We start from the raw sequence: 13,032 nt of genomic DNA, 5'->3' as shown, positions 1-13,032 counted from the left end.
GGAGGGAGGGAGGGATGAGTCAGCCTTGAAAGGGAAGGACATTCTGTACCTGCGACAACATAGATGGACCCTGAGGACATGATGGTCAGTGACATAAGCCTGGTGGGTGACAGGGGCTTTGGCATGAGGGGCTGACCTGCATGAAGACTGAATCATTCACTTACATAAGTTATAGGTCAAAATGCTCTCCAGACCCCTCTGCCCTTGTGATATGGATGTTTTCTGGCTTTTCCCATTGTGGGGTCTGCCTCTTGCTGTTGGTGGAAACCCCAGGATCCGAGGAGAAATACCGACAAAGCAGAGGGGAAGTCACGTGGGGACAGGGGCACAGATGGGAGAGATGCGGCCACCAGCCCAGGGATGCTTGGAAGCCCCATTTTCAGCGTTCGCATATTTTCGCAGTACATTCGTCAGGAGCACGCACATTCACGCATCACGAGGTGGGGTCTTGCCCAGGCCCCCACGGGCATCTGCACCTTGGCGCTCGGACCACCTTGGCGCTTTGACTTTTCTATGCTAGAGGCTGCTCTGCCGCCTGCCCATTGCTCCTGTCCTTGTGTGACTCCTGAGGCACCCGCTGCCACGCCGTGCACTGGGGAAGCCTTCCTTGACTTTCCGGGACCGAGGCTGGCAGTGGTTTCCACAGTTTGCATTAAGGCAGCCAGTGAGGAAGGCCGCCTTGCAAAATGTGTTAAGAAGGATTCTGAGTCTCTGTCACGGTGGAGGGAAGGGGACTTTGAGGCACCACAGGTGTGCAAGGGCGTCATCAGCACACGGGGCCGTGTTATGTGTCCTGGACGGTGCTGGACGGACCTTACGAGGCCTGGCTCCCACATGCCATCAGCTGTGAGCCCAGGCAGTGCCCTGTGGTTTCTTCCTTCCCTTCCCTTCCCTTCCTTCCTTCCTTCTTTCCACCCTTCCTTCCTTCCTCCTCCCTCCCTCCCACCCTCCCCCCTCCCTCCGTCCTCCTTTCCTTGTCCTTCCTTGTGACTCAGTCCCATTACTCATTTCTTTGCATCACTGTGGACAACGATAACAAAACCAGAGGCTGAGTTTATAGTGTCCTCAGCATCCACCAAAACCAGAAACAACATGGCGGACAAGGAGACCACGTCTACTCCGGACACGTCATCAACGCAGAGCTGCTAAATCCAGGGGAACCATCTAGAAGCAAATGAAAACAGACGTCCAAACAACAGAAAACAGGATCTTCACCACGATTCAAGCGGATACAATGGGCTGGGGGCAAAACCACGAAATCCATCAAGAGTTATGGGATGTCGAGGTGAATTACGAGCCATGGGGCCAGCAGTGGGGCTCAAGCTCCGTGGATTCTCCTCCTCGAAGCACTTAAGAATGTGGGCAAGGGTTGGGCCTCCCTGTGTCTACTTATCAGCAAGTCTGGAAGACAATGCAACTTTGCCTTTTATCTACCGCGGGCTCGACTCCCTGAAGATTAAGAAAAAGCAGCTTGCGTTCTTGGGCAGATAATGAGGATTTTTCCGGATGAAAGAGTTTTTCATTTCAGGAGCTTAAAAGTAATGAGGCAACTCTGAAATTCAGTCTTGCTACTTACTGGGACAGCTGCTCTCGGACACCCAGGCTTTTCTGGTCCAGACCGGGGGTCACCGTGTGCTCCTTAGCAGAGCTGTGCCAATAAAACTTTATTTACAAACACAAGCAGAGGGCCACATTTGGACTCTCTGCACCCCTGCCGTTGTATGCTATGCTTTAAGGAATTCCATGTTTGTTTGGTTTTGCCTTTTATTTTAATGTGTATTTATTTTTCAGAGAGTGAGAGACAGAGAGAGAGACACACACAGCACGAGCAGGGGAGGGGCAGAGAGAGAGAGAGAGAGAGAGAGAGGGAAACACAGAATCTGAAGCAGGCTCCAGGGTCCGAGCTGTCAGCACAGAGCCCAACATGGGGCTCGAACCCACAAGCTGTGAAATCATGACCTGAGCCGAAGGTGGACGCTTAAGCAACTGAGCCCCCCAGGCGCCCTTGGTTGGGCTTTTTAAGTTTTTAATAACATTTCTTATTTTTAAATTGTTGACCCATTTTAGTTGTTTTAATGCACTTTTTAAAATCGGGGTGACATTCACGCAATATATACATAGCCGTTCATATAAGTCAGGGGCGGCCAGCACATTCACCATGGTCTGGAAACACCACCCCTGTGTGTTTCCAGCACATTCTCGTGTCCCTGAAAACAGACCCCGTGTCCATGGAAGGGCAGTGAAATATGTGACGCAGAAACAGGTTCATAAGAGTTCGGGATGTGGCCCCAGCCCCAGCGTGTGTGTCTTTGCAGGATTGATTATTTTCAGGTGCAGGCAGCTGACAACCTACAGGTACACGAGAGCCTTTCTCTCTGAGCTTACCTGCCTTCTGTTCCCCCCAAAAGGAAACCGACCGTCACCGCTGCCCTTGTGGGGTGGGATCACCCAGAAGACGGAGTCTTGCCACAGCAGAGGGCACGACGTGGACCCCACAGCCAGACAGGCTCTGACTAGTGACATCGACGGGACCGCACGCCACGTGGACTGTGGTGTGTGTGGCTTCTGTCGCTCCGCATCACGTTTCCGAAAACCCATCCGTGTGGCCACGGATGCAACGAGATGATCCCAACGATAAAATGGCCTCCGCACCGTCGGGTGAGAATCACATTCTGCATCTCTGGGGGCCAGCTCGGATTTTCACTTCACAACAATGAAACACAGGAGGCCAAGAATGGACGTCAGCTACAAGAACTTGGGCCGGGGGATACTTTTTTTGCTTTATTTGTTGGCCTTTAATGGATTGAGGAAAACCAACGCAAGGCTGGTCAGGACAGGGACCCATGAACAGGACGAGGTGGCAGATGGACAGCATTTTCTAACTGACTAGGCACCACCTTGAAATCTGTCCACGTCCATGAAACCCCTTGAAGACAGAAGACCCACTACCCTATATCCTATTGCACCCGTCTGAGCAAGTTTAATGCTCCCATAGTCTATTGCAACAGAGAGACCTCTTACAATCGTCCGTGGGTCGTAACTAAAATTAAGGACGTGGTTAAGTTCTCTGTGGGTCCCCGAGGGTTTTCCTGCACACAGGCAGTGAATTCCCCATGTCCCTAACCCTCCTGTGCCACGTGCATTCACCTCCCCCAAAGGGAATGAGCCAGCTTCCTTGTGACCAAGCACGGAGACCATTTTACTATGTGACCCGGGTGGGGGGCCCACACAGCACAGAATGCATTTTGCTCTCATGCTTGCGGAGAGAAACATCTCTGCCAGACGGAGACTTGCTTCCTTCCAAAGTTTATTAGTGGCTGTGTGGTCTCAGATTAAAGTGTCTCTCTTCGCCCGGAGACCTATTTGTAAGGTCCCAGGCTGGGAGGAGTCTTGCTCCCAGGTTTTACACAAAGCATAGTAGGGATGGATGAGTGGTCCTTGTCTGTACGGGCGGGAGCGATTCTGCAACAGGGGGCAGTTGGCAATGGGCGGAGACGTTTTGAGGTGCCGTGACTGGGGAGAACTGGTGTGTGGTGGGTGGAGACCAGAGACACTGTTCGGCACCTGCGATGCACAGGCCGTCACACATCAGAGCGTGCTCCAGCCCCAAGTGTCAGTGTCTGTTTATTCATCCATCATATCTATCAATCTATCATCTATCTGTCCATCATTGTATCTATCTATGTATCTATCATCTATCCACCTATCTATCCATCCATCTATCTATCTATCTATGGCAGTGATTGTCAGCCAGAGTCATTGTCCTCTAGGATACACTTTGCAATGTCTGGGGACATTCTCTGTCATTACAAGTGGGGAGTTGCTCCTGGCATCTGGTGGGTGGAGATCACGGACTGTCCTCATCACCCTGCAGGGCACGGGGGGTCCCACCCCAGAAAGCCCTTTAGCCCCCAGTGGCTCTCGCCCTGGTGTTGAAAACCCTGAAACAGACAAGCACTTTGCCTCCTGGCTCTCCTGTGGGCAGGAGCGATCTCCTTTCTTATCACCCGCTCTGATTTTTGACTGTGACTCCTCCCCTAACTGTGCGATTCTCCTTCACAGCAACCCAAGCGCCCTCGGAACGGCAGCCTCCCGCTGGTCATCAGGGAAACGTTAACGGAAAAAGAAGCACCGAATTGATCCAGTGTGTGGGGCTCTGCACGAATGCAGCCTGAGGACCCTCTGCGGCTTCAGGAGGTCACCGGCTGCCCCCAGGGGCCCAGGGGCTTTGTGAGAAGAACAAAAAAGACCAGGGGATTCTGTAGAGACCAGCTGGGCAGGGGGTCCGGCCTTTTGTGTGGAAGCTTTTCGTATTCAAATCTGCCTCTTTTTGCCTGGGCCCAGCCTCTCCACAGGAACTGCCCCGTGCACGGGCCATTTGCCAGCCCGCAGCACAGCCCCCAGGCCCAGAGCTGTTGCCTCCAGGCCGGTCTGCTTTCCCAGCAGAGGCCCCGAGCGTGAGTTGGAGGCCCCACGAGGTGCCCCACGTGGCTGGCAGGTTTCTCTCTCCCCGGCGTCTGGGAGGAGACACTCACTGGGCACTCTTAGCGACAGGATGTCTGTGAGCACGTCCTGGGTCCGCTGCATCCTGGATCCCGAGGCACCGGGGACCCCAGGCTGGGCGAACCCCACCGCGCCACCCCCTGGTGGAAGAAATCGGCCGCCCAAGACGCCGACAATGGCCCACACTCTGCCACCGTCTGGGCTACAGCTTCCGCGGGGCACATCCCTGCCTCTAATATCAATGGGGCTCAGCTACAAGCCTTTGATAGTCATCTGCCCCTAAGCGCTGCGTTTTCTCTGCAGCCCCCCGCCCCCGCGAACCCCCAGCCCATGCCGTTCCAACGAGCCTGCAGAGAATGCCAACTCCTCGAGCCGCATTTCTTCAGCACTGTCTGAAGAACCTTTCAGCTTCCTCGCAGGTGCAGCGAAAACGCAGAGCCCGGATTCCGGGGCTCGGCCTGTTGAAAGTCTGCCCGTTAATGAGAAAAACATTATGTGCTCGGCGGTGCTTGGAGGCCTCTGTCATCTATCTCTGCAAGTGAAAACACGGGCTGAGTACCGGAGAGGGCTCCGATGTGGAGACATTTTAATCGCGCAAAGAGAGTTGTGACTCAGGGCTTAGGCGCATCCCTGGTGCTGAGTTTAGGGCCCCGGGCTGGGTGGCTCACGAAAAGACCAGGTTGACAGACGGAAATGGTCTCAGGCGCGTGTCAGACGGGAAGATGTGTAGGTTTAAGTGCAAAGGAAGGCAGGATTGTGGTCGTTCCCTGAGTCCTTGAACTTTGTGTGTATTTATTGTCTACTATGTAATAGGCTTTGCGGGGAGCACAGTGAGAGCACCTGATGGGGTGACTGAGAACACACGGGGGATGGGGTTGGGGACAGACAATCCCAAATATGGCACCGTGGCACAATGGATATGTTCAGCTGAAGGATTTTGAGACAGCAGTAGGGGCATAAAGGTCACCTGACCTCGTCTCTTTCCAGAAACGGGTGGTGCCCTCCCTCCCATGTGGGAGGTGCCTTCCCTGCATTCAGAGGGGAGGACGACCCTTATCCCCAAGGCAGAGGGTCACAGAGACAGAGTCTCAAGAAGCAGGCTGTGCTAGGTTCCCCCGTGTGCCCCACACCCCACGCACCCCTCCACCCGCCTACCTTGTCCTCACCAAACCAGGCATCAGGCACCTGTGTCTGCATTTCCTTACGAAGGCTCCCGAGTCCCAATCAACGTTCGCTCTGGGAGTCTGCGTGCGTCTGTCCTGCTCACCTGTCCTTGTGAGGGGAACTTTCAGATCCAGGCAGGGGCTCCAAGAGCCTCAAAGCATGCCTTTTCCTCCCATACAGGGGTCACCTGGGATCTTTGACATACCGTAAAACCTTGGCTGGTGAGCATTATTCATTCCAGAAACAGGGTTGTAATCCAAAGCACTTGTGTGACAGATTGAATTTGAAGAACCGTTGGCTCGGTTGTGATCCTGTGACACTCGGCATCACGTACGACTCGTATCGCAAGACGTTGCTCCTTTGTCAAGTTAAAATTGATTAGAAATGTTTGCTCGCCTTGTAGAACACTCGCAGAACAAGTTACTTGCGATCGAAGGTTGTACTGGATATGGACTCCTGGTCCCACCCAGGGATCCTGGACTGCTTGGGGTACTGACCTCACTGCATATTCACACAAACCTCCCTGGTGATTCTATCATGTGCCGTAGTGGACATCCTCCAACCCCAGGAAGCAGAAGAGTCCCCGCAGTGTGGCACAGGGGAGTGTCTCTCTGTGCCTCAGTTTCCCCACCTTCAAGTGTGGATTCCCTCACGGGAGGCATGTGTGGAAGAGTTTGGCAGATAGCAAATGCTGTTCCATGGATGCGCTTGGTGATGGCCGCCATATTTATCCGTTGGGACCAGAAGGATTGTCTATGGTTACACAGTTTGCTCTCAGCATGACAGGAGTTAGCATGGGCATACAGCAGCACAGCATCTGTCCAGTGGGAGGGGTGGGGGAGAGAGAAATGTGGAGGTGAGGTGAGCAGGCACAACTGGTAGGAATCGGGCGCCATCTTGGGTTGCAAAGACATGACATGCACTGCGTGATATTGGGTAGGGCTGGAGAGCAAGTTGGGGCCAGCTAGCAGAGGCTCAAGATGGTTGAGGGGGTGCGGTGGGTCTGGAAGACAGCACAGCCCTGTGCAGGACAACAGCATGATGGGAGCTGGCTTGGGGCAGTGCGTTGGGTGGTGGGGTGTGGGATGGACGAGAGCGATAGGACAGTGGGGAGAAGGCGTTCAGAAGGGCTGTGCCAGGGAGACAGGGAAAAAGGCATGATCGCCAAGAGACTACAAAAGGCGCAACACCAGAAAAGAGACTCCTAAAACAGGGATGAACTTCCTGACCATCCTGAAAATTGAGATGTCGGAAGAATTCACACTGATGGAAGGAAGCAGGCTATTGGTGAGTTAAGACCATTCAGGGGGGTGCCCGGGTGGCTCAGTCGGTTCAGCATCTGATGCTTGATGTCCACTCAGGTCTAGATCTCGGGGTCATGAGTTCAAGCCCAGCATTGGCCTTAGCGCTGGGTGCGAAGCGTGCCTAAAAAACAAACAGAAAGGACCCTCGCTAGTTTGCAAGTCACGACAAGGAACAAAAGACAAACCCCGGGCCTGATTTTTGGAAAGTAGACAAAATTAGGATTACTGTTGGTGAAATCGTTAGGTTCTGGACAGCACGGAAATAAGTAACTAGTAATTATGAGATCTGAGAACAGATTTCCTTGAGTAAGGATGAAACGAACATAGAAACCAGGAGCCAGTAAACGGGGCAAACTATTTTGAAGGGAAAAAAAAAGTTTCTTGGCAACAAGAAAAAGCATACATATGATGGAAATACAAAATGAAAAACATATTAAAGGGTCATGCCATCAGTGCAACAACATGTAAAGTGCCTGAGAGTGAATTTTATAAGGAACGTACCAGCGCTTTTGAAAAGGAGACCCTGAAAAGCTTTGCTAACGCACATAAAAGAATATTTCAGTGGAGAAGCGTGTTGCCTTCCTGAATGTAAAGGGTTTACTATTATAAATAGATCGATATTTCCCAAATTTAAATATAGGCTTAAGTCTTCCAGGAATTTGTTTTGTTTGGTTTTTAAGTTTGCAAAGAGTACGGTGATTTCAACACGCTCCCGCAAGGACCACGTGGTGAAAATCTGTCGCCATTTCTGAAGAAGACTGAACAGAGAAAGCATACATTAGCAGACAATAAAACCCTTTATAAAGACATAATAAATGAAAGCAGTAAGGGGCTGGCACATGAATAGACACACAATGAAGAAATATGCCAAGATTTTATGATGTGACAGAGGAGGTTTTTCTAATTCATTCCATAAAAAAAAAAAAAAAATCAAGACTTCTGTGTGTCGCGAAATATACACAAAATTAAAGGGGATGTGAGGAAACATACGGAAAATACATTATACACCAAAAGCATCATTAATACATAAAGGACTGTTTCAAATCACCGATAAAGTTCCCCAGTCAAGAAAAAACGCCAAAGAACATGACACAAATGGCCAATAATCAACAGAAAATGCTGGACTTTGGTAAAACGCGATGGAAATACGGTCTTTAAGACAATGCGACCCCACTGAAGTTGGTTGACTAACGGGAGGCGTTAAAACTGTCCTCCCTGAGGGGCACCTGGGGGGCTCAGTTGCTTGAGCGTCCGACTTCAGCTCAGGTCATGATCTCGCGGTTCGTGGGTTCGAGCCCCACGTCCGGCTCTGTGCTGACAACTCGGAGCCTGGAGCCTGTTTCCGATTCCGTGTCTCCCCCTCTCTCTGCCCCTCCCCTGCTCACACTCTAATTATCTGTCTCTCAAAAATGGATAAACATTTAAAAAAATTTTTTTAACGTCCTCCCTGATCCTGGATCCACAAATCCCATCTGCGCAAAGCGCTATGGAGTAAAAAAAAACAAAACAAAACAAAACAAAAAAAAAACAGCGACAATAAGAACACCGCAAAACCGTGTGAGAGCCGACATCCGAAGAGCGATGGACGGTTGTGTAAAATCTTCTGTACTTTTGACACAACTAAGTTGGAACACATGTAAGAAGTAGAAATTTTTAAAAATGACAAACTCTACCATCGTAACGAGTCGTGAGTTTGCACGTCGGAGCACGGGTGACCCAATCATGACTGAGTTTGAAGACTGACTGGTATGGGCCAGTGGGAGGGCGGAAGCCAGGCAGAATGGTGGTCCTGATACCTGGAAGAGGGGAACGTGGGCAGAAGAGACAGATGCGGGCAGCTGCCATGCTGAGATAGACCTCCCGTGACCCCGGGTGGCACTCTCCAGGGGGGACCTGGATGTGGAGAATGAGGCGTATGTGTGCACAAAGCCATCCCCAGAAACAGCAAGTCTGAATCCATGAGGCATCCTTCTGAAGCAACGGGCAGAGTCACCAATGATGCCTTCCTTCCCACATCTTCCTAGGTGGACCCAAGCAGAAGAAGGAGGACAGCACGTTCCAAGGTGTTCAGCAAACACACATTGGATCTCTAGGAGCAAGGTCTTGCCCTGACCTGAAGCCAAGGCCGTTATAGTTGGCATTTGAGCTTCCGCCATGGACGGGAGGGTTATCGGCAAAGGTTTCCTGGACTCACGGGCAGAAGATAAATTCCACAAGCACCCATTGATGGTGAAGGCACGTTCTACTCACCATGCTAGAATAGGGTGCCAAGAAGGAGAACATAACGGTCTGACTTTCAAAGGACCAAAATGGCGGTGGGAGAGAAGGGTATGGAGACAACGAAGGAGGCATAAGAAGACCAAGGAGAAGGGAGAAGGGAAGCAGGAAAGTCCCCCCAGACGCGCTGGAAGGAGAGCCATCAGGAAGCTCCATCCAGCACCCAGCGGACCCTGTTCTTGCGAGATATGGATACGGTGTTCCTACCTGTATGCCTATGGAGATTCATAGTTACACGATTTCCACGCACAGTGAGGTGTGCCTCAGTGAAGTACCTGAACACATCATTTTTTCAAAGAAGGTTGAGGGAAAAAAATTAACTTCCTCATCCAGGCCGACGGTCCTGCCACGCTGTGTCTGTGGTCACGGCAGTGGCGGATGCCCAGGATGCTGCCAGAGTCCTCACGTGTCCTGGAAAACATCCGTTCTGTTCTGCTTTGTTTTTCTTCTTTCTTCTTTCTCCTCCTCCTCCTCCTCCTTCTGCTTTCAGCTGGCCGTGCCCTACCAGAGGCAGGGGGGAAAGGCAATTAAAATAGAAACGTCGTTCTGAAGGCAGTTTTTGGAATTTTCAAGGGTGACCTTGGTACGGACCATAAATATAAAATTCGTATGTGCTTGGCTTCCTGCCTATAATGACCTATCAAAAGGTTCAGAGTTTAAATGAAATTCACTACAAAGTGAGAAATGGCACGAGGGTAGGATCTGGCTCACTGCTCCTTACGCGAAACATGCACCATGTGGCACCCAGGTATGTGTGACGTTTCATCTCATCGTGAGACGTTTGGGTTTTTGTCTTCTTTTGTTTTGCTAATCTTCCTGGTCAAACGTTCCTTTCTCTTCGTGTGCTGACACCAGGGGGGCCCCCCAAGCATCCAGGAAGCGTGGGCAAGTATCTGGCCGGCCAAACCCCGCGACATCACCTCGTGTGATTCAAGGAAAGCCGAAGCCGCGTTGGGTGTTTCCAGCCCCAAAGTGTAGGGGCCACTTGTAATCGGTAATTATCAGCGTGTGCCTTCCCTTCCCAGAAGTAAAAGTTCTCCCGGGTCCGGGGCGGAGGGGGCGGCCGGGGGCGCGGGACGGGGGTGGGGGGGGGATAGGTGATGCCATGATTCTGCTTCCTTGCATTCCAAATTCTTCCAGAAAAGCTTTAATGACTGAGGATCCTGTCCAAGAATGTCTGTATCTAGTCTAGTCACCGGGGACGCTTACTGTTTCCACATTCTATCATTTCCTCCGGGTGGACGTGCTCTCGTACTCAAGTTTCTGCTCGGATTCCAGAGACTTTGGTCGTGCTCTCTGCTCCCAAGCTCAGCGGGCGGGAATGACTGGCCCGCACAGTGACAAATCCATCGCTACACGTCGAGAGCCGGGGGTGGGGGGAGGGAGGGATGGCAGACAGCGGACCCCGTGCACAAGGCAGCCATCACTAACGTCTTTCAAAGGGTCGCCGACGGTCTGCTAAATCAACGTAATTCTAATGGATGTTTCTGTCTGCTCTACAAATAAGGCTGAACCATGTGTTCCAAATTGTTTTCTCCCGTCTTTTCCTCTGCATATAATTTTTAAACTTCTTTCCCCCACCCTCTTGGCTTAGTTGTTGAGACAGACCTAAATCAAACTAATTCTAGAGGAGTACAAATTCTGGGTTAATCGGAATCTGTGCTTGTTAAGATAAAGAGTGTGCGACATCTGGTCTTTATTTGCAGGGAGGCCTTTGGAGAGGGCTGTGCTCTGGGGTAGCTGTGTTGTTGGTGCCATCTGGCGTAGCCTGGGGCACTCGGAGCCGACGTCAGGGTGAGCGTGAACGTGAGCCCCGGGTCTCGCCTCAACCCCCCGAGGGGTGCAGCGGCTGGGGCAGGACCGGGCATCACCCCCCCCCGGGACCTGCGGTTGCCAACTGAGTTGGTACGGATCCTACAGGACCAGCATCTTGCAGGTCATGCCTTGCTTCCCTTCAGTGAGACAAGGCTCGTTCGCCAGCATCCCGGAAGCCTGGCGCGATCCCAACTGTGAACGCAGAAGTTCCTGGGAAAACGGCACAAGGAGCAAAGGGCATCGTTCAGCTTTGATGTGCACAATCTGACAAACAAAAGTAGGTAGACAATCTCTTTCCTCTCGCGCAACCTGTGTGCGCACCGTGAGGTTCCCCAGCTCTTTTGTGAGATACTGCCTACCTTGAGGGCATAGAGCGTCATTTCAGGAGACCCTTGTACCCCTCCTGGAGACCCTGAATTTGCCCCCAAGTATTTGCTCTGAAAACTGAGTCCCGGTGTCTCCACTTTTGGTACAGGAACCCCGTCTACCTGTGCCACTCGCCCTGTGGGACAGTCGGCACCGTGTTCCCCACAGGTCCGCACAGGCGAGCACGCTGTCTCAGGAAACGTGCTGGATTTTAACTCCGCCTTCATCGGCCTCTGTTTTCTCCACAGTGAAGTAAATTAGCGGAGCATGTTTCTAATATTTCCTGGGCCGTAATGATCCACTGAGCTCATTAATAGAGAGCGAGGGTCTCGTAACTCACTCACTTATCAAGCGTAAATTGAAATCTTTAGAGTGTTGGCTTGTTCATTAGAAAAATAGCCTACGTCACTCGCCGATCCCGGGACAACATGATAGATTGCCTAACAAGCAATTAATAGGTTCATAAGTTATCTGACGAATCGATTTTTAGGCCGGACTCTGTCCATTACTTTAGCTATCCGGATATCTGATTAGGATCGAGCGTTCAATGTCAAATGAATTCCAATGGATCCTCTCCGCAGCTAGAGTAACGGGCCCACGGTCACTGGCCGCAGTAGCACACGGGGACACCCACTGTGAAATGCCGGTGGATGGCCTGGGTTGTTTTTTCTGGCCAGGACACTCCCAGGTTGGGTCATCACTCACGGGGCTGGGGCTAGGGTGAGGCATGTGGTTGGGGCAGAAAATTTAGGGGAGGGGGCTGCAAAAACTTAGTTACTGGGACAAGGAACATTCTAATGCAATGATTCTAAACAAAGTGAATGCAATCAAAAAAGAAACCCATGATAAGGAAATATGAACACTTTAAAGTAAAGAGAGGATCTTTACAGGTAAAGACAGGTAACAGTTTCCTGCAAAATTCTACCGAAGTTCGAGGAGAGAGGAAAAGTCCCAATGGTGCCTTTTCCGCAGACAAGACAGGTGAGTTCCTCAGTCCATTGACCCTTGTCTCTCCCCTCGTAGCGCGTCTGACCCATAAATCAGTCATTCGCCTCCACCAGGGTCACAGTAAAATGACTGCTATTTTGAAAGCACATTCTCCACTTTTCTTTTCTTGTTTCAAACACATGAAACTGTTTTTAATATAGATTTAAGGGGGGAAAGGGTCATAAAACCGTAATATTTTTTTTATTGCAGTAGGAACACTTAACTGGCATCTAACCCTCTTGAAAAAATTTTAAGGGTACAATATGGTGTAATTAACCATAAGGACAATGATGTATAGCAGATGTCTAGAAATAATTCATCTGCAATTTGTGTAATTGAGACTTTCTGCTTGTGGATTAGCATCTCGCCGTAAAGTGGAATCATGCAGGATTTGTCCTTCCGTGACTAGCTGATTTCATGAAGCGCGATGCTTCCCAGGTTCATTCGTGTTGGCACGTAGAGCACGTTCCCTTCCTGTTTAAGGCTGAATAATATTCCAACGTACGAATCTATCGCATGTGGTGGAGGGCTCGTGCTGCTGAGGCTGCTTGTCTATGAGATGTTGCGGGGGTATACCAGATGTCCCGTTCCCATTTTCCTATGTGTTTAGGACCTT

The sequence above is a fragment of the Herpailurus yagouaroundi genome, unplaced genomic scaffold (genome assembly GCF_014898765.1).
Source record: "Herpailurus yagouaroundi ecotype Mexico unplaced genomic scaffold, PumYag 248, whole genome shotgun sequence".
NCBI classification, from domain to species: domain Eukaryota; kingdom Metazoa; phylum Chordata; class Mammalia; order Carnivora; family Felidae; genus Herpailurus; species Herpailurus yagouaroundi.
The sequence above is the reverse complement of the archived record's forward strand: the minus strand, read 5'-3'. Positions refer to the sequence as shown.